Raw genomic sequence first — 20,239 nt, forward strand, 5'->3', positions numbered from 1 at the left:
TGAATTATATTCTTTATGGCTCTTGTAAAACACAGCTAATTTTATTATATGAGAAGGTTAGTAATTGGTAATTGAAAAGATGTAATACACCATCTCTTTTGGAATACATTCAGTGTTATATTTACATTTTATTTTGGTTCAGAATTAATATATTTATCAGTTAATGTATTTATCAATCAAATATGTTTGCAAAGTTTGCAAATCTGTTAATGGAGAGTTCACATAATACCCTACCAGTTCTGGTAGGTTCTTACTAATATTGGCATTGTACCTGATAATGTTCAGCAGTTGTATCAATTATCTTAGACATCAAACTAGTGTCTGATATGTTTTCAGATAGTGTAAGTCATATTGGAAAGATAAATAATGGCAAAGGACAGCCAAATGACATCCTGCATCAGAGAGACCAGGAAAACATACTGACTGCCCACTGGCTCAGCCATACACTGTGGGTCTACAATTTCAAATTCTTAGTGAATTAGCACATACTAAATAAGAAACAGGTAGACAGAATTAAACAGAATTCCTATACTTTACACACACACATCTTTCCCATACTCTTCTGTACAGAAAAAAATGCCTTTGAAAATACAGCCAAATGAAAAATTGTATTTCCAGGAGAAATGAGTGATGATCTATGGGAAAAGCTTAGCAATGATCACAAAGCTTAAGACATTTTTGTAATTGAAGTTATCTCATGCACTTGCTGGATTAGCGAAAGGGATATGTGGCAAGTAAGAATACTGAGGTGATTTCTCTCTTCACAAGTTCTGATGAAACTACTTCTGCAATACACATGCAAAAACACTGTCTTGGTGTTTCTGCTGTTCATTTATTATAGTTGAAATATCAGACACTGTTTAGAAAACCTTGAAGCCATAGCACCACTCTAATGCTATAAGGGGTGAAAGAAAATGCTACTCCTGAGTATACTCGTGATGCTTACAATATGTTTATACATTTCTGAGCTCGGATGATCTACATAAATAGTCCAGATTTCCACGCTGCATGGTTGCATGACTGCTGAACCTAGCGGGCTGATATCACTGGTATTAGAACTAATAGTATAAAATTGGTAATTTCTTAAAGAATACAGAAAGAGTCTGTTGTGTTACCTTTAAGTAGTTCCCTGCTGCATGAGTTGCTTTCCAACAGAGAAAGGAGATACTGCAAATGATTATAGGTAATCCAATACTGGCATGCTTGCAACGTCATCTTACACAGCCATGAAGAGACAGTAGTCCATTTGCAAGGTGTTAGAGCACATGCAAAAGTATATTCAAGTCACAATATAACTTCAAACGAGTTGTGTCTAAATTACTAAATATCATGCTAATAAAATTGGACATATATGCAGTAAAACAGGATAAAATATTGCTATATTATCAGGAATAAAAATGCAGTATAAACCCTTGATTTTAAATGAACAAACACAAATTTAACATTTGATATTTTATAATTTATTAAGTGATGCTGAAGAACTGAAAATCTGTTCAGAAAATGTATTAATAAAAATATTTCAGCATTTTCTACCTATTATGCTATCATCTTATTATTGAAGCCATATCGATGGAGAACATGAAAAGGTCTCAGATATGTTTTATGTGTTTGCAAATAATAATGTGGCAACAGAAGAAAGGAAATATTTGTATGAGTTATATGTTAATTACAGTGAAAAGTCATTCATAACAGCACAGGTCAGCCATTCTGCAATATCAGTCAGAGTTTATCACGTAACATGTGCGACACTGAAATATTTATCCTGTATATGAGATCAAACAACCTCATACTTTTTAACTATTTTTTTAACTATTATAGTTATTTGAAGGTCTTTTCCCCTGATTTGTAGGTGAGCAAAAGCGCTCTCTGTGAAATGCCAGCTGCCTGGCTATGTAAATGACCCTATGCCTTTCCACTTTTATGAAATCCTGGGTCTTAACTAGTTTATAATATTGCAGGCTAAGGTTGCTTTCCTCTAAAGTGCTGTATTCAGGTGCTCAGCTGTACCAGGCAGGTGAGCTGTTCTGTCCATGCAGAGCAGACACAAAGAAAACATCATAAAGAACAGTGCTACATGAAGTCCTTTAAGCCTTTTCTCAGAAAGCAGTTCCTGCTTCTTCAGTGCTGGCGGTCACATACCAGCCAGAACACAAAATGCGTGGGATACCAGAGGGGGAAATATGGATCTTTGTTCCTTTACTAACCAGAGTACTCAAATCGTAGGGAGTCTGTGGTGCATTAGTATGTGCAGTATCGAAAAGTTTAGCACAACACGTGGGCAGACTCAACATACATCTTGCTGTGAGCTGGGGATGGCATCTGTTTTTGTTTTGGAATACAGACATGATTAAAGTTCGTACTCTTTAAGCATGCATTCAGACCAGGTCAGAATCTCAGTCTCTTATTACCGGGAATAGTTCAGGTATACACAGAGTGCTTCTATCAGTCTAAGCAGGTGGAAGAGCTAAGGGAGATAAGGTCAAGCATGTTACAACCCAGCGAGCAATGTTTTTGTCCCAAGGTAGGTTCTTCTTAAGCCTGTTGGAGACATGCTGAGCTACAATCAGGCTCAAAGCAGCTCATGAGCAGAAAACATATAGATCATGAAATGTCATATGTGTTCCTTTTCTCATTGTCTGTTATGCCACTGACATGGCATACATGTGCTGTGATACAGTGCCATCAAGATCTTCCTAACCATCATCAAACATGTCATGCCTCATAAAGGAAAAAAAAAAATTGCAAGCTTCAATAAACAAAAATCCTACCATCTGTTAGTTTGCTTACCTAAATATAAGTTGATCCTCTCACCTGACACATAATGGTTGGAGTTGCAAGGCCAATCTGACTGTTCAGTCCACATTAGTTACAGAAAGAAGAACAAATGAGGAGTGAAGATGAAGAATAAATGAAGGAAGATGAACAGTGAGAAGGAAAAAGAGAAATATAAAAACAGAAAGGAAAGAGAGAAGTAGAATAACATGTTTTTCCCAACTCTTGAGTTCATTCCAATTTGTCATTCAGGATTTGATGGTGACATAAGGTGCCAACTCAGACCTTACTGTTCTGGAGTAGAAAGAATTCACACAGAACTGATGGACATAATCTTAGCTGGATAGAAGTATAGAACAAACAAAATGCAAATTAACTATACTTTTTATTACATCTCATAGAGGATAGGAGTAAATATCATTTTCATCATCACATGCATTGAGAAAAGGGAATTCAGAATTACTATGAGATGAACATGGTTCCAGTAATTATTCCTTATATTTTACATAATGAATTCTACAATGCTAGTAAAGTATTTTAGGACAATGTATGTTGCACTGATTTTCACTATAATATGTAGTGCAATTTAGGCTGCATCTTTAGTATTGAAACTAGTTAATATAACTTAAAAGATTCACAGTGCTGACAGAATTAAAAACTACATATTGAAAATACCTTTTACAAATTGTTTACACTTTTTGGATGGTTTGAGATTTGCATTTTTATTATTTTGTAGTCTATGCCTCTTGGCATAGAAATTGAAAGAACTTACTGGTCTGGATAAAACATTTTCTATGCAAAAATTAATTTGCTGATATAAATAAAGGGGGGGAGGAAATATACTGAATGTTAAATAATTTGAAAAATAAGATAAAAATAATTAATCAAAAGAAAAAATGCTCATTGATTTCAAAGAAAGCAAAAAATAAAAGGCAATGTAATTTCCTTAATTGCCCAGCAAATGATTGTTTGATACATAAAATAATATTAACAAAGAATTACACACTTGGTGCTGTTCACAGTGGATGAAAATCTGTGCTGTATGCAGTAAGGGCATACTGGATTTCATAAGTGTCTCTTTCTAACCAAAAATCTATGTTCAGAAAGACAGATTGTGAACTGAACACATTGATACTTCCAGACAGAACAATAAACATGTGACCATAGTTATTATGTCAGGCCAGGACAGAGATCACCTTTGTTATTTGCTTTGTGAAATAGGATTTTAAGAAACTTCCTTTTTCAAACATTGCAGTGCTTAAATGTCTGGTGTAAAGTGCAGGTCCAAAACTTTTAAAGGCCATGAATATGCACATGCACAGGTCTTCTCAGTTTTTGGGAGAGGAAAATTTGTCAAATTAACATTACATTAGTTTGATTTTACTTACATCAAACTGCAAATCTGATGCATTTACAGTTGAAATACTGAATTAGGTCTTTGTATTAACTATGATCAAACAGCAACAGAAGATCTTTGGGTTTTTTTAAAGGAAGTGCTGATCTATCATATGAGGCTAAAAAAAGGTCTGGAATTTTTCTGTGAGCATCTAGAGACAGCAGTGAGAGACAGATGATCTAATATGGCAAAAAAAGAATTTCTGTGATAAATTTGTCTGGATATTTCAAAGTTTCCCTGTTGCAAGTTCTGAAATTCTGTACAAGTAGGAAAGATAGGGAAGGAAACTTTCACAAATGTATGATAAACATAACAGCTTCTTTTCTGTTTGAAGATTAATTCACAGTCTGTACAAAACCAGCTAATGGCTGCTCTGTTATTAATGTGACCCTGATCCAGAAAAGTTGTCTCAACCCTTCTTTTTGCAATCTCGATCTTTGTGGTAGCTGAGGCAGGAACATTCATAAGTCTCTGAAAATTAAATGGACCTTGTATTTTTTAAATTGTTTCTACTCTTTTTACAGAAAAAGAATTTTTTTTAAATGCATATAATCTATTTCTTAAACATAATTTCTTGGAAGAACTAAATTAATGAAGCCACTCACTTAAAACTTTGAAACATAAAAGGTTAACACAAAATTGTAAGAGAAATTTCAAAACCTTAACATTAGGAAACTAGGCAGTCCTTGAGATAGCAACTCAGCGAATTCTAGAGCAGTCCTAGAGAGATAGCTGCATTCCTCACAGAGATAGCAACTCAGCAAATCGTAGGATGAGCCAAAAGTCAGCCTGACCTTATTGTGTTTGCCAAAACTGCCTTAAAAGGAGAAGATCGAAAGAAAGTTCAGAAGTTTACAGTGAGGAAGACTCACACACGACCCCCGCCCAGAGGAAGGCAACAGGAACTCCCACCGTGAAATCTCCCCAAATTGAAGACTCCGCCCAGACTCCGCCTTCATATGAATATTACAATTAGATGTTGCAATTTAATGAATATGTATGATTGTGTTGTAATCCTATACTCAAAAACTGTATAAAAGAGCTATGCTGATTGTACACGACGGAGCTCTTTGCCCAGGGCGACCTGGAGAGCTCCCCAACGCGTTGCAATAAAATACCTCCTGCTTTAAAGAAACAAACTTTGTCTCTAAAGCAGTTTCTCCGTGCCTTTTGGGGCAAAATTTCGGCATCATTCATTTAAAGAAAACAGGGTGTCATGGTTTTACCTCAACCAGCCACCAAGCCCAACACAGCTGCTCACTCATTCCCCCATCAGCAGGATAGGGGAGAGAATTGGAAAGGCAAAAACCAGAAAACTCATGGGTTGAGATTAAGACAGTTTAATAGGGAAAGCAAAAGCCATGCACACAAGCAAAGAAAAATCAATGAGTTAGTTCACTGCTTCCCATGTGCAGGCGGGTGTTCAGCCATCTCTAGAAGAGCAGGGCCCCGTCATGTGTGACAGTTACTTGGGAAGGCAAACACCATCACTCCAAATGTCCCTACTCTTCCTTCTACTTCCCCTAATTTTATATTCTGACCATGATGTTGTATGGTTTGGAATATCCCTTTGGTCAGTTTGGGTCACCTGTCCCAGTTGTGTCTCCTCCCAGCCTCCCATGCACCCCCATCTTCCTTGCCAGCATGGCACTATGGAAAGCAATAAAGGCCTTGGCTCTGTGTAATCCCTGCTCAGCAATAACAAAAACATCTCTATATTATCAACCCTCTGTTCAGCACAAATCCAAAACACAACCCTATTCCAACCACGGTGAAAACAACTGACTCTACCCCAACTGAAACCAGCATAGGGGTAAAAGTTAGCAAAAAATTGAATAAAGGAGAAAAAAAATAAAGCAAATTATAAATATTCTTGTTTATAATAATTGATCTAGATATCTTAGAAGGGAGGTCAAATATATAGTTCACATTCAAAATACATGCAACACCCTGCATGTGGTGAAAACAAGGCATGAAGATGTTTAAAGATCCTACTTGAATGGGAGGGGAAGAATTCCTTACACATTGTTTTTCTTAGTTAAGGATTCTGGGCTCATCAAAGTTGTTAATTAAATGCTAGCAGTTCCACCATCACCTTTGAAACATTCCCTGTCACCTTTCCTAGAGAAGGGAGTGCTGCTTTTTTGTTTGACATTCACTGCACTTTGCTGCTATAATTTAGCCATTACCTGTATAGTATTGTCTTTTAACCTGTTATTGGGTTGAGCAAATTAGAGTTTTAAAATGCTATATGTGGGACTGGCAAGTGAGTGGAGGGTATGTGTATTTATATGTGTTTTTCTACTCTAACCTTCAGAGATGACAGTGATGGATAGTGGGGTGCTGGAACACAATAAAATTGAATGAAACACTGAAGGCTTGCAATCTCTAAAGTCAGATTTTATCAGCGAAAAAAAAAATGCTTCAGAGCATGATCTGTAAATACTGAAAATTGAAATATTATTCTTTAGACTTGAAAATAAATATTTACAAATAAATCTAGTATGATTAGGCTCTCTGTTGCAGAGAAAGTCTCTAGAATGATTGAGCCTGCTCAGGTCAGACTCCCTGAAGCCTGCTGTTACCCTTCTGCTCCCTCTACTCCACGCTCAAGGGATTCCTGGCTGAATATAACACCTCAGTGAACAACCATGCACCCTGCCCCCTCCAGCAGAATAGCCCATCTGATTTACAATGTAGCTGCCACAGATATATAAACAGGATAACAATCTGCTCTGATACCAGATCACATTCTTTTAAAAACTATATGTGATCCATTGTTTCTTCCATAAGGTATGGACATGTGAATTATACCAGTTATATCTATTTTTACAGCTGACAGAAGTGATTCTTCTCTGTGTTGCTTATAGCACTTGACATATCCCTACTAAAGTAGAGAAAGCTAGTAGCCATGGGGAAGGCCCTTTGATTGCCTAGAAAGAGAATTACACCACAAATTATGAAGTATCTGACATTAGGCTCATCATTATAATGCTTGGAGTCAAAATTATTCCTGATAGTGAAAAACAGCCTATATTCATTTATGATGCACTGTCTGCAGTTGTTGAATTCCCAGGCTGGCTAATTGTGGTTACACATCTTTTTGTGTGGTACTTTTGGTAGCAGTAAACAGGCCCATATAATCAGCAGTCTCTAAATGCATACATTTTCTCCTTTTTTCTCATATGTTTCCACAAGAAAAATATATATTTCATATGTGAGCTTGTTTTAAGTTAACTCTATTTTCAGCACTTCACAAAACAGCATAAGTAGATGCAAATCTACAGAATTTAACTCAAAGATCATGCAAAACATGCAGTTAAAACATCAACTTCTATTTTCCAGAGAATTTGCAAGTGACACAGGTATACTGTGTTCTGTAATTTGCAGAGTCTAGGGCTGTTACTTCCACTTAAAGTAGAAATAACCATAAACAGTGTATGAAAATAGCATTTATAGTATTATGGAATTTTTCAGAGGTCTTAACTATGTAAATACATATATATATAGTTATGAGCATTTTTTCAGAATGTTATTTTTGATGATACTATAGGTATATAGGTGTCGTTTATATTTAAAAATCTGAAGCATTATGGCATTATCTTCTGCCATATAGTCTGTGCAAGACTATTACAGTTTAGAAGACTCATGACACATTGCTGGGTCATGTCCAGCCTCCCATCCACCAGCACCCCCAAGTCCTTCTTAGCAGGGCTTCTCTCAATCTGTTCATCCCCCAGCCTGTATTGATACTGGAGGTATTAATACACTGGAATAGGGACATACAATGGAATATGAGTGACATTTCAGAAACTGTTACCTCTTGTGTTTGCTTCCTCTTGCATACAGACCTACCATCCACAAAACAGTATAGCAAATTTTAAATGGAAATTTTTTCCTTACCAGATGAACTCCACAAACCCATCAGGGACATTCATTAATAAATACATATCTAAGATATTTGGTGAGTGATTTACTTTCCTATTTACGAAGGTTATAACTACCTTACATATTTTTCATAGAAGAAGCACTTGTCTAGTAAATGAGAGGAAATGGAAACGTTATAGACTTAGTAGGAGCTCATTCTGTGTTGATCTTAGTCCGGGCTGAACAGAGTGATGTGGAAAATTTTTTTGACAGTGACCTCCAATTGTATTTCAAATAAGTCTAGATCATTAGGCTTGTTTAAAATATAATACTGTCAAATTTGAATCCATACTTTTCCCAATCTGCTTAGAAATGATCAGTTAGACCCTTGATACTGCTAAACTTGCCCAGATGAATAGTCAAAAATTATTGGAGGAATTTAAAAGTTGATATCAGCAGAAATCAGAGCATAAGTTACAGTTCATTATTGTTGAAATGAATGCTGTTTATTCAAACAAGTCTCAGAACAAAATAAAATGAAAAAAAACCAGAAATAAAATGAGGCTAACTTCATCCCACTGTCTGTATTCATCCTTCTGGTTTTTTTAACTCTCATGTGTAATGGGATGCTGAGATGCTAATAACCATTGCCCTGAAATCTCTCCAAAAAATCAACATAATAGGCATCATTGTTTACTTCATCTATTTCAATTATTCATTCACTAAGCATATCTTAAGCCATATTTGATTAATGAATTATGATATATATATAACTTACATTAATAGAAATTTTATATCAAATGTAGATTTTATGAAAATCATTATTATTAAAATATAAGTCATTGTATTGTTTTTGGTTTTGCATGGCAAGGTTTTGGTAGTGGTGGCTACGGGGATGGATTCTGTGAAAAGTTGCCAAAAGCTTCCCCTATGTCTGATAGAGCCAATGCCAGCTGGCTCCAGGACAGACCTGCTGCTGGGCCCACCAGTGATGGTGGTAGTGTCACTGGGGTAGCATAGAGGATTAAAACCTGTGCAGCAGCAGCCAGGACAGAGTGAGAATGTGTGAGAGAGAGAAACAGCTCTGCGGGCACCGAGGTCAGTGAGGAGGGAGGGGAGGAAGTGCTCCAGGCAGCAGAGCCAGAGATTCCCCTGCAAACCATGGTGTAGACCATGGTGAAGCAGACTGTCCTCCTGCATCCCATGAAGGCCCCTGGGAGAGCAGATATTCACCTGTCACCCCTGCTGGAGCTCCACCCTAGAGCAGGTGGATATCCACAAGGTAACTGTGACCTGTGGGAAGCCCATGCTGGAGGAGGCTCCTGGCAGGACCTGTGGACACATGGAAAGAGGAACAGGTTTTCTTGCAGGACTTGTGACCCCATAGGGGACCCATGCTGGAGAAGTTTGTAAATTAAAATGTATTCATGTAATTTGGTTTTATTTTTCATTATTCTACTCTGATTTGGTTGTTAATAAATTCAATTTGTCTTTTTCCCGGAGTCAAATCTGTTTTGCCCATGATAATAACTGGTGAGTGATTTCTCCCTGTCCTTACCTTGACCCATGAGCCTTACCTTATATTTTTTTTCTGCTGTCCATCTGAGGAGGAGGAGTGATAGAGCAGCTTTGGCGGGGACTGGACATCCAGCCAGGGAAAATCCACCACATTAATAAAATAATTATAAAAACAATCTGATATTTAGCAAATTACTAACTTAGATTTTTTTTTTCTCTCTGACCACAAACAAGATAATATGTTTAATAGTGTGTGTGGTCCATATGATCTGGAATGCATATTTGAAACTAATATCATCCTAAATCAATGCAAATATCTTATAAGCTTCTTGTATACATAACTTGTCTGCACCAAGTTTCTATATAACACTTGCGCTGTGATAACTGTGTACTTTCTTAGCCACACTGTGTTGTAGTCACATAGAAATCTTTCTTTTTTTCTTTTTGATTTGATTTGTTCCTTCATCCTGAAAATTATTATTGAGTAATTCAATCCACTGGTACTGTGCTTTTATTCCAATTTGATTTATATCAGTATATTTTCTCATACAAAACTCGCATTCTATTCTCCTAGCTTCTGCTATGTAAAGATGAATTAACCTGATTTTTTTGGGTACCATTGCAGATGACAAAGTCCATGTGAGTTTTCAGTGCCCCCATAGTTGCAGATTTATCAGATTTGGTTTTCTCCTTTTACTTTCTATATTTTTCCTCCTACACTATAAATGTAAATGTTTAATTTACATGGTGGTTTTTTGTTGGTTTTCTTGTGATATTTGAGGTTTTTTAAGAAATAGTTTGTAGGCTCCGATTCAGGCATTCTTCTTCCATATTTCCTGTTCAACTGCAAAGTTCAGCTGCCAAATACCAGTAATTGCCTGTTTCTTTTCCCAGTATCATCTAAGATTCACTTCTCTCAGCTTTCTTCAGAATGTGCTTCCATTACTTTAGTTAAATCATTGCAGTGCAAATAATGTGATTCATTAACAGCATGTCATTTCCACTCTGAGCGAGGTGGTAAGACAAAATGAGAAAATACTGCTTCCTGTCAAAAAAGAAAATTGTAAATGTTTCTTTCAGTTTGGGGAGTTGCTGAGTGTATTTTCCAGCTGAAAAATAAATATGTAATGGGGATAGATAGTACTGTTTCCTGGCTTGAGCGTACACACAAGGAATTTGTTAGTTGTCTCATTCTACTTTCACTAATAAGTCCCTATAGTCTTGGTGGCTCAAATATGACTTGCTGAGATCAACTATTTACTATTCAACGCTATTTGAGGGAAAAAAAAAGAAAAACTCCACAGCTGGAGACAGGGATTTCAGCTAGACAAAACATTTTGTTTTACAGGTACTTGTAAAATTTGATAAATGAGCAGCTGTACATTTCCCTTGAGCTACTGCATTTAGACAAGTAGAACAGATGGTATTGCTTTGCTTCTCTGCAGAGAATCGTAGAACCATTTAGACTGGAAAACACCTTTAAGATCATTGTGTCCAACTATTAACCAAGTCCATCACTAAGCCATGTCCCTAAAGCATGTCCACAGGTCCTTCCATGAGCCGGTTTCAGTGCTGGCTTCCCATAAGGTCACAGCATTCTTTCAGGCATCCACCTGATCCAGCATGGGATTCTCCATGGGATGCAGGTGGACTTCCATGAGCTGCAGAGGGCCAGCCTGCTTCCCCATGGTCCTCACCATGGGTTGAGGCAAACCCCAGTAATACAGGCTGGGGCATGAACAGGTTGAGAGCTGCTTTGCTGAGAAGCTGGTGAATGAGATGTTGGACATGAGCTCGCAATGTGCATTTGCAGTCTGGAAAGTCAGTTGTGTCCTGGGTTGCATCAAAAGCAGCATGGCCAGCAGGTTGAGGGAGGTGATTCTGCCCTTCTCTGCTCTGATGAGACCCCACCTGGAGTACTGCATCCAGCTCTGGGGTCTCCAGCACGGTAGACCTGTTGGACCAAGTGCAGAGGAAGGCCACCAAGTTGATCAAAGGGATGGAGCACCTCTGCTATGAGGAAAGACTGAGAGAAATGGTGTTGTCCAGCCTGGAAAAGAGAAGGCTTCGGACTGACCTAGGTGTAGCCTTCCAAGTTTCTGAAGAGAACTTTCAGGAAAGATGGAGTGAGACTATTTACTAGAGCATGTAATATTGTCTACAAGACAAGAGGAAATGGGTTCAAACTGAAAAAGAGGAGGTTTAGATTAGATATTAGAAAAATGTTCTTTCTTGTGATGATGGTGGTGAGGCACTGGAACAGGTTGACACAGAAAGTTGTGGATGCCTCATCCCTGGAGGTGTTCAAGGCTAGTTTGGCTGGGGCTCGGAGTGACCTAGCCTAGTGGGAGGTGTCCCTGCCCCTGGCAGTGGGTTGGAACTATATGATCTTCAAGATTCTCTTCCAACCATACCATTCTATGATTCCACACCACCATGGGCTACAGGGGAATCTCTGCTCCTGTGACTGGAGAACCTCTTCCCTTCCTTCTTCACTGACCTTGGTGCAGAGCTGTTTCTCTCACATATCATCGCTCCTCTCTTCTCTGAAAGCAATTACTTCTGAGCAATAGCTGTTTTTTCCTTCTTAATTATGTTATCGTAGAGGTGTTACTACTATCTCTGATGGGCTCAGCTTTGGCCGCTGGCAGGTCCATCTTGGAGCCATTTGGATTTGGCTCTGTTGAATATGACAGACGCTTCCAGCAGTTTCCCAGAGAAGCCACCCCTGTACCCACCCTCTTCCCCCCATTACTAGAATTTCAACATGCAAACACAACATAATACAACCCAGGGTCAAGAGTAATCCTTGCCTTTTGAGCAGTACAGGATGTTGGCTCAAGTTACATTACTAGTGTGTCAGACAGTAAATTTAAAAAGCAGTCCTTGGCACTGAAATAAATTACGGTATAGTGCTGGCACATAGGAGACTTTTCACACATTGGTTGTTCTATTCAGAGCGTTCTTACTGATACATCCTTAACTCTCTTTTCTTGCTTTAGTTTCTTCAAGAACTAATAGCTATTGAGAAAATGCAAATATCTTGAGGAAGGTGGATCTGTGTGGTCGCCTGACTGTGGAACCCTGTATCTCATAAAGTCTTGGCTATGTTCAAATACAGATAAAGAAATAGAGTTGGCCATTTGGAAGAAATGTTTACGGCCTGTCAACTTTCTTTGGTAGATTTAGACCAAAGTTTTGTGGTGTCTATTATTCCTGTGTTGGACCTTTCCAAATACATGTAATTACAGTACTCTGTAATGGAACACAGGTACATACCCTTGGAGTTTAAGTGAAAAATAAAGGAATCTTTTGTCTCACAAAAGGGTCATGGTTCTTCAGACAGTAAATGACAGTTCATAGTGATATTTTTGTATTGATTTTGTCAAAAAATACAAAAGAAAATACAGGTGTAAATGTAGAGAAAACACACTGAAACGTATACAGAAAATGAAACAAAGTTTCTATAATCTCTCTAGCTGTGACTTTTTGTAGCAGACACGATCATTACCATTCATCTTTAGAGCTGAAAAATTCACTGCAGTGTCATTTCCATTTTCTACAAATGCTTTTTCTTTTCCCATTGGTCTGTAGGGATAAATTTATATTGCAGAGTCCAAAACTAGTTTGGATCCTGATAGCAGTATATCATTGAAAATCCAGACTAGCAAATAGAATACTTGGCAGAAAATTTGTTTTGTCATTGTTCTACACAGATATAATCCAAACTTCACATTTTTTTGTCTGAAATTGGACCCATCTGAAACCCAAAGCAAAATCTGTGAGAAGATTAGCAGCAATAAAACTTCCACACTGATGAATTTCTACTGTTTTTATTATATAGCTATGACTCTTAAGTTTGTGTGGAAGTGAAGTCAAATTCCTCCCAGAAGAATTTCATATTTCTTGATGAGCTTTTTTTCTTTGGAACAAATCTAACACAGGGCCAAAAGGATGATTAAGCAATTGGAGTAGCAATCACATGAGGAGAGGCTGAGATAACTGGGACAGTTCAGCCTGCAGAAGAGAAGGGTCAAGAGGAAGATCTTGCTAATGAGTGGTGAAACAATGGGACTGGTTGCCCAGGGAGGTTGTGGGATCTCCATCTTTTGGAAGTATTAAAACCTGACCATACACAGTCCTGCCAAACCAACCATAAGTGACCCAGCTTAATTAGGGGAGTTGGACCAGATGATCTCAAGAGATGGTCTGTAACCTCAGCCATTCTGGGGTTCTGTGATTACAGATGTCTGCCATGTGTGTGCTGGATAGAGCTGATTGGGAGCTGGTATTCGCCACTCCTATGAACACTGAAAAAGATTTTGATAAGCAAAACTTTTTTCCCTCTCTTGTTGGAAGTTTTGAGTTGCAAGATCTCAAATGAAAATATACAAAGCCTTCTATAAAATTGACAGAAGGAATAAATGCTCACAAAATCAGCTTATTAAAAGCAATTCCCCAAAAAAATATTCTCCAAAATTTTTGAAGAAAAGAATTCTGTGCACGTAAGTAGAAGACAGCAAACTGCAGTACTTATTTTAATTCTGAAGACTGTTTGCTTTACAGGAAATAACATACATTAACAACTTTTGCATCTCACAGCTGAAGAAAAATAGTACCAGAACGTTTCATTGGCTCTATTAAAAAAAAAAATGAATGAAGGAATAAAATTTCTTTTGCATAAATTATCTCTGTAATTAAATGCTTCAAGGAAGGTTCTTCTCCTTTTCTAATCTTACGTCCTCCATCCAGATATTTTAATTACACCATTTTGGAATATGGCTTATTTTTTTAAAAACAAAACAAAAAACCCCACAATAAACAAAATAACAGACCAACTTTTAAGAACTTATCAGAAGAGGATGGTAAAGAATAACTCTTGGAATTCACACTGTGAACTTCCTGGGACAGGAAAAGTCTCTGGAGTCTTTCTTTCTCCCTTTTGCTCGTTTTCCACTGTGGTGATCTGGAGAAAGGAGACCCCTATTATTCGGTTTTCTCCTGTGTCTTGTGCAGGAGTTGCTATGGTTACAAACTATTCAACCAGACTGGCATTTCTACACACACAGTCATTGTGCTTTGGAAAAAGGGAAATGAGCTCTCCCATATATTCTACCACTCCCTATCTCACCCCCTGCCATGCTCTGCTTCTTAGAAAACTTTGATACTCTTAGGGAGGTTTACTTAATTAGGAACATGAAATATTTTCCACTACCAGGCTAACAGTGATGACATATCTCTCATGTCTAAGACAGGATTTTGTAACTGTCAATACATGTGCATAGTTAGGCACGAATACTAGTCCTTTGGAGTTTAGAAGACCTGCTCACATAAAGAAAGTTACCTTTGAATGTTTGTTTTACTTGTCACTTACATTGTATCCTTCTCTTCAGTTAAGATCACTGAAAGATGATTCTGACAGAGTATCTAGGGCAATGTTTAATGTAGAAATTCTAGTCTGTAATCATTCATTCATTTGGTAATGATACTAATTCTTACAGGATAAATGCAGATCTGTTCACCCATTTAAAAATGTATTTGCCTGTATGAGAGAAAAGCACTAACATTTTTTATATATATATATATATATTTTCTTTTGAACACTCTTTGCTTCAGCTAAGAAAACCTACTTTTAATATAATCAAACACTTGAAACTGCAACAGTCAAAACTGGAAAGTGTTTGTGAAACATTTAGTTTGTTTTAGTATCCTTTTAGGGCTAGAAACCTGTTCACACATCACTGGTTAAAGTTCTAAAATCTTGTGCAATTTTATTTATGGTCAGTGCAAAGTTGAGAATAGTTTCTTTGCCTTAATGGTTTCAATGCTTTTAAATAATTGTGATTTGAATTTGTTAGTCCATGTCATTTGGATACTGCTGAGCTGGGCAATCTTTATAAAAAGTCATTAGAACATCATGCCCTGTTCCACAGTTGACTTAATTTGGAATTTTTACTGCTAAGGATTTTCTTTTTCCTAGTGGCACTTTCCATGTAATCAGCTTCACAGCTTCTATTTTTGATAATCTGTTACCAGTTCTGATCATCTGTGGGAGATGGGTTGTTTTGACACAACTGCTGTGCCTCGTTTGATTCAGTTTTTCATTGCCTACTTTAGAGGGACCTTATTTGAGCAGTTCTACAATAACTTTTCTATCTTTCAACTTGGTACCAAAATAACCTTCTTCTACATCAAAAGAATTCATCTGTAGAGTACACTAGCAATTGCACATTGCATTTGCCCACAGTGAAAATGGGCAATTCCATATCCATGAAAAGTAAACCAAAACTGTGTATTTATTTCCTTTACTCCTCTGTAATTGTTCTTTTCTCCTATATAATCCTGATCTTTGGGTCTTATAGTCATCATGCAATAAAGTAAGGTTTATTTTTCTCCTCAAATTGCTTTGAAAACTTACTTTAATGATTCTGTCAGTTAACAGGACAAATACAGAAACTTACCATTCAAGCTCCAGTCTATAACAGGCAATCAGTCTAGGTTATCAGATCATCATGTGACTGCTAAGTCCAGCTGCTACTGAATACTGATACTTCTAAAAGTGAAGTTTAATAAAACTCTCCAAACAAAACTTTCTACTGAATAAATTTTACTGGTGTTTTTCAAGGTGGAGAAGTTCCCCATTTCTTGTTGATTTTTTTTCTAGTTTTGTTTTCAGAAAATCTGTTGTGTATCTGGTCCGTAACAAGAAGCACAGAAGATACAAGAATTTCACCCAGAACTAGATAACTGTGAGTCAGTGAAAAGCGTGAATGCATCCATGTTCACTGTTAGTAAGACTGCCTGATCTGTGGAAATTTGGGAACTAATGATACAGCAAGACTTTAAGTAGTCCACTTAGACACTTACATGGTTTTGGGGAACAAAAGATTTCATTTTACATGACAAAAGGTCTTTGTAGTTCTGAGCAGAACTATATATATATATATATATATAGTTTTTATAACCATGAACACCAAATTTTCTAGTTCAGCTGGATTTCTGAGATATTTTAGGGCATCTCAAATAGATCTCCTCATTGCTAAGCAGTTGAATTCTGTCCTAAAACACAAGAAAAGAATGCCTGCAAAGGAATTTTTGGGCTAACTGACCACTGAATCGACTGTTGAACACCGTTAGATTAAGAACTTGTGTTCTTAGAAATGACTGGGTACAACTCAGGTTGACAATGGCCCAGTTTAGATGAGTCTGAAAGAAGCTCTGGCAATAATCTTAGTGGAGCCTATGAAAAGCATAAAATCATAGAATGATAGAATAGAATCATCAAGGTTGGAAAAGACCTTTGAGTCATTGAGTCCAACGTTTTATGGAACAGCACCTTGTCAACAAAACCATACCATTAAGTGCCGCATCCAGTCACTGAACACTTCCTGGGATGGTGATTCCATCACCTCTCTGGGAAGACTGTTCCAGTGCTTAACCTCTTCTTCTGTGAAGAAATTCTTCCTGATGTCCAGCCTGGAGCTCCCCTGGCACAGCTTGAGGCCATTTCCTCTTGTCCTGTCACTAGTTGCCTGGGAGAAGAGGCCAATCTCCATCTTGCTACAGTCATTTCTCAGGTAAATATAGAGAGTGATAAGGTCTCCTTTAAGACTCCTCTTCCCCAGAATAAACAATCCCAGTTCCTTCAGCTGCTCCTAATGGGATTTGTGTTCTAGACCTTTCACCAGCTTCATTGGCTTCTTTGGAAGCCATGATCTCAATGTCTTTCTTGAATTAAGAGGTCCAGAACTGAACACAGCCTCACCAGTGCCAAGTACAGGGGCATGATCTTGTTTCTTCTGAACACATTATTCTTGATAAAAGAATACACTTGCAGCCAGCTCAGTGTTATCTGCATATTTACTGAGGGTTCACTTGCTCTCATCCAAATCACCAATAAAGATACTAAACAGGACTAGCTCCAATACTGAGTCTTGGGGACCCCAACTAGTGACCAGTTGCCAACTGGATGTAGCACCATCTACCAGAACTCTTTGGGCCCAGCCAGTTTTTAACCCAGCAAAGAGGGCACCTGTCCAAGCCACGGGCTACCAGCTTCTTCAGTTCTCCAGTTTCTTCTAAATTCTTTCATGAATGATCTGTCAAAGTGTAATAAAGAGCACATCAGACTTAAATCCCTATATAATTTCTCATAATAATCTTTTATGTTCTATGAAATTGTCTACATATATGCTGCACAGCAAAGAAATGAAGCAGTAGGAACAGTGAACAGAAACAAAGGACCCCTGCTAAGGGGTCATCAGACTAACATGTATCTTGTGACATCAATTTAACCAAAAGGAAAATGGTTTAGATTTATCTTCACTTCATAAAGGACTCAAGAGTAGAGGATGAGTAAAAGATTTCTGTCAGTCATTATGGGAACAAAATACCTGATAAGTAAGGTGAATAATGCATATTGAGCACAATAGAAAAGATAAAATTCTTATTTTGATCTAATCAGTAAATTGGTCCATCCAGATTTGAATTTCCCACTGTATATATAGTGAGAAATATATATATATATATATTTATAACACTATAATATCAGCAGGCACTTCAGATTTCCATTTATATAAATTAAATTTTACTTTCTAGGGGTATGAACTCCCAGTGACTTCAATGTGAGTAACATTGTTTCTTTGAGGAACTGAGGCAATGCATAAAACTAACTGTTGCTTGGCATGGCATGGCAAGGCACAGAGTTCTTCCAGTTACTTTTGTTTCCCTGTATAACAAAACAGAAAAAGAAAATTTGGAATGGTATTTTTTAGGGTTTAGAATTAGTTTAGATTATTATTGTAAAACATGAAAATTTACTTATATTTTTTCATATTTCATACATTTGAAGTATCATCATATATTTCTGTAAAACCAAGGTAATGATGTAGTAGATCAATAACTTCATGTTAGCATAAAGGAATGCCTGGATTCACCGTGCCAGTTTTAGTTGTCAGGGCATCTAACTCCCAGTCTTTCCACAGTAATCAGAGAGAGTCAGATGTTTTTGAATAGTGATTAAAATATTAAGCTACTCCAGTTATAAGCAGGTCAACTTACCCTTTGAAGAACTCCTTTTTTCCTTAGCACTGATTAGGTAAATACCTAAGAATCGGCTGATACCTTAACAGAGCATCTAAAATCAGGTCAAATGGCTATTGTATGTTTTACTGTGGTTAGAGAAGTAAACACAGACTGGGTACAATGGAATGGCCAAGAGTGCTTCTTTCTCTGCCGCACAGTTTGTACAACAAGTGTTTCTTAGATGCTTGTAAACACCAACCACAGCATTCTCATGTCAAGGCACATACACAGGCATACATTTAAAAGACATGCCAACTGTCTTCCATGACAATCTCCTACCATCAGAGCCACTTCTCCTAGTCACCCTAGGTAGCCATTTACTTTTTCTTGGCTGGAGTGCAATCAGGCCAGCACTTTTCATCTTCACAGTTTATTTTTTGTGTGTGTGACCAGCCTGATGATTCTGACATTACAGTCTTCACCAGCTCCCATGCAGAGGATAATCCTCCTCCCTAATTGGAACTGCTCAGCGTAACCAGCAGAGTAAGAAACTGCTGCTGCTGCAAGATCACCTGCTGGCTGAAGAGGCATTTCAGACAGCCACAGGGAGCTGGGATCTAGCCTGTTTCACTTACTAAATCTTTACTCCTGCAGTAAATTATTATCTTGCCTGTGTACTCGATGGAGAGAGTCTACTGAAGACCTTCAGAAGGAAATTTTGTCCCTTTTAGCTCTCAGATAGAATGGTGCAGAAAGGATATATTTTGTGTAAAAGAAAAAAAATCCTTTTTTAAATTAACTTAATTAAACTACTAGGTAATGCATCAGTTACTAGGTTTTTCCTTTTATAGTAATGTAGTGGAGTTTACTGAAGACTGATACCCTGGGATGTATCATAGAGAATTTACACTGACTATAGCAGAAATTAAAAGAAAGAAAAATTATTTCCTTTTGATCAAAAAATAAACCCAATAGGAAATAAATAACAAAAAATTATGTTTAAGTATGAAGGAATTAAGGTATGTAAATAGATTTACACACATGACCAAGTAGCAACAGAAATAAAACTGGTAAAAATATAAGCCAGCATGCATCAAAGACATTTTCTAATCTTCAGAAGACATATGTGTAAAAATACTGCATGCATGTGTAGCTGAGAATTTTGAGACTCAGGAGTAAAGTTCTGCTGAGGGAAAGATCTGCTTAATGAGCTCATTAATAACAATCTCATTGGTTAAAATTCTCCTTTCCTATTCTGTCTACCCTTGACCTGCATATATTATGCAGGCTTCAAATAGCTTTTTTAGCTGTTTTGTTGAATAGATGAGTCTGCTGCATAGCTAAAGCACATGACCTTCAGATGCTTTTTCAAACAAAACAACATCAGTCTGTCAGAGACTGCCAGGAAAAAAAAAAAAGGCAAAAATAACCAAAAACCCACACAATAGTAGAACTTATTTTCCATTTCAGTCAGAATCTTTCTTGTTGTTGCTGTTTTCAGAGCTGAAGTGAGCCTGATCTGTAAAGCAGCTTTCTAAACAGAACAGTAAATACGGCAAGACGAAGATTTTCAGTTTTAGTGATAAATCTTTTGATTACTATTTTCTACCTGAAGTTATGTGTTCTTTGCTTACTGTCATCTTCAAAGATCTTTCTCCTCAG

The sequence above is a fragment of the Myiozetetes cayanensis genome, unplaced genomic scaffold, assembly GCF_022539395.1.
Source record: "Myiozetetes cayanensis isolate MyiCay16 unplaced genomic scaffold, myiCay2020 scf2-11, whole genome shotgun sequence".
Taxonomy (NCBI): Eukaryota; Metazoa; Chordata; class Aves; order Passeriformes; family Tyrannidae; genus Myiozetetes; species Myiozetetes cayanensis.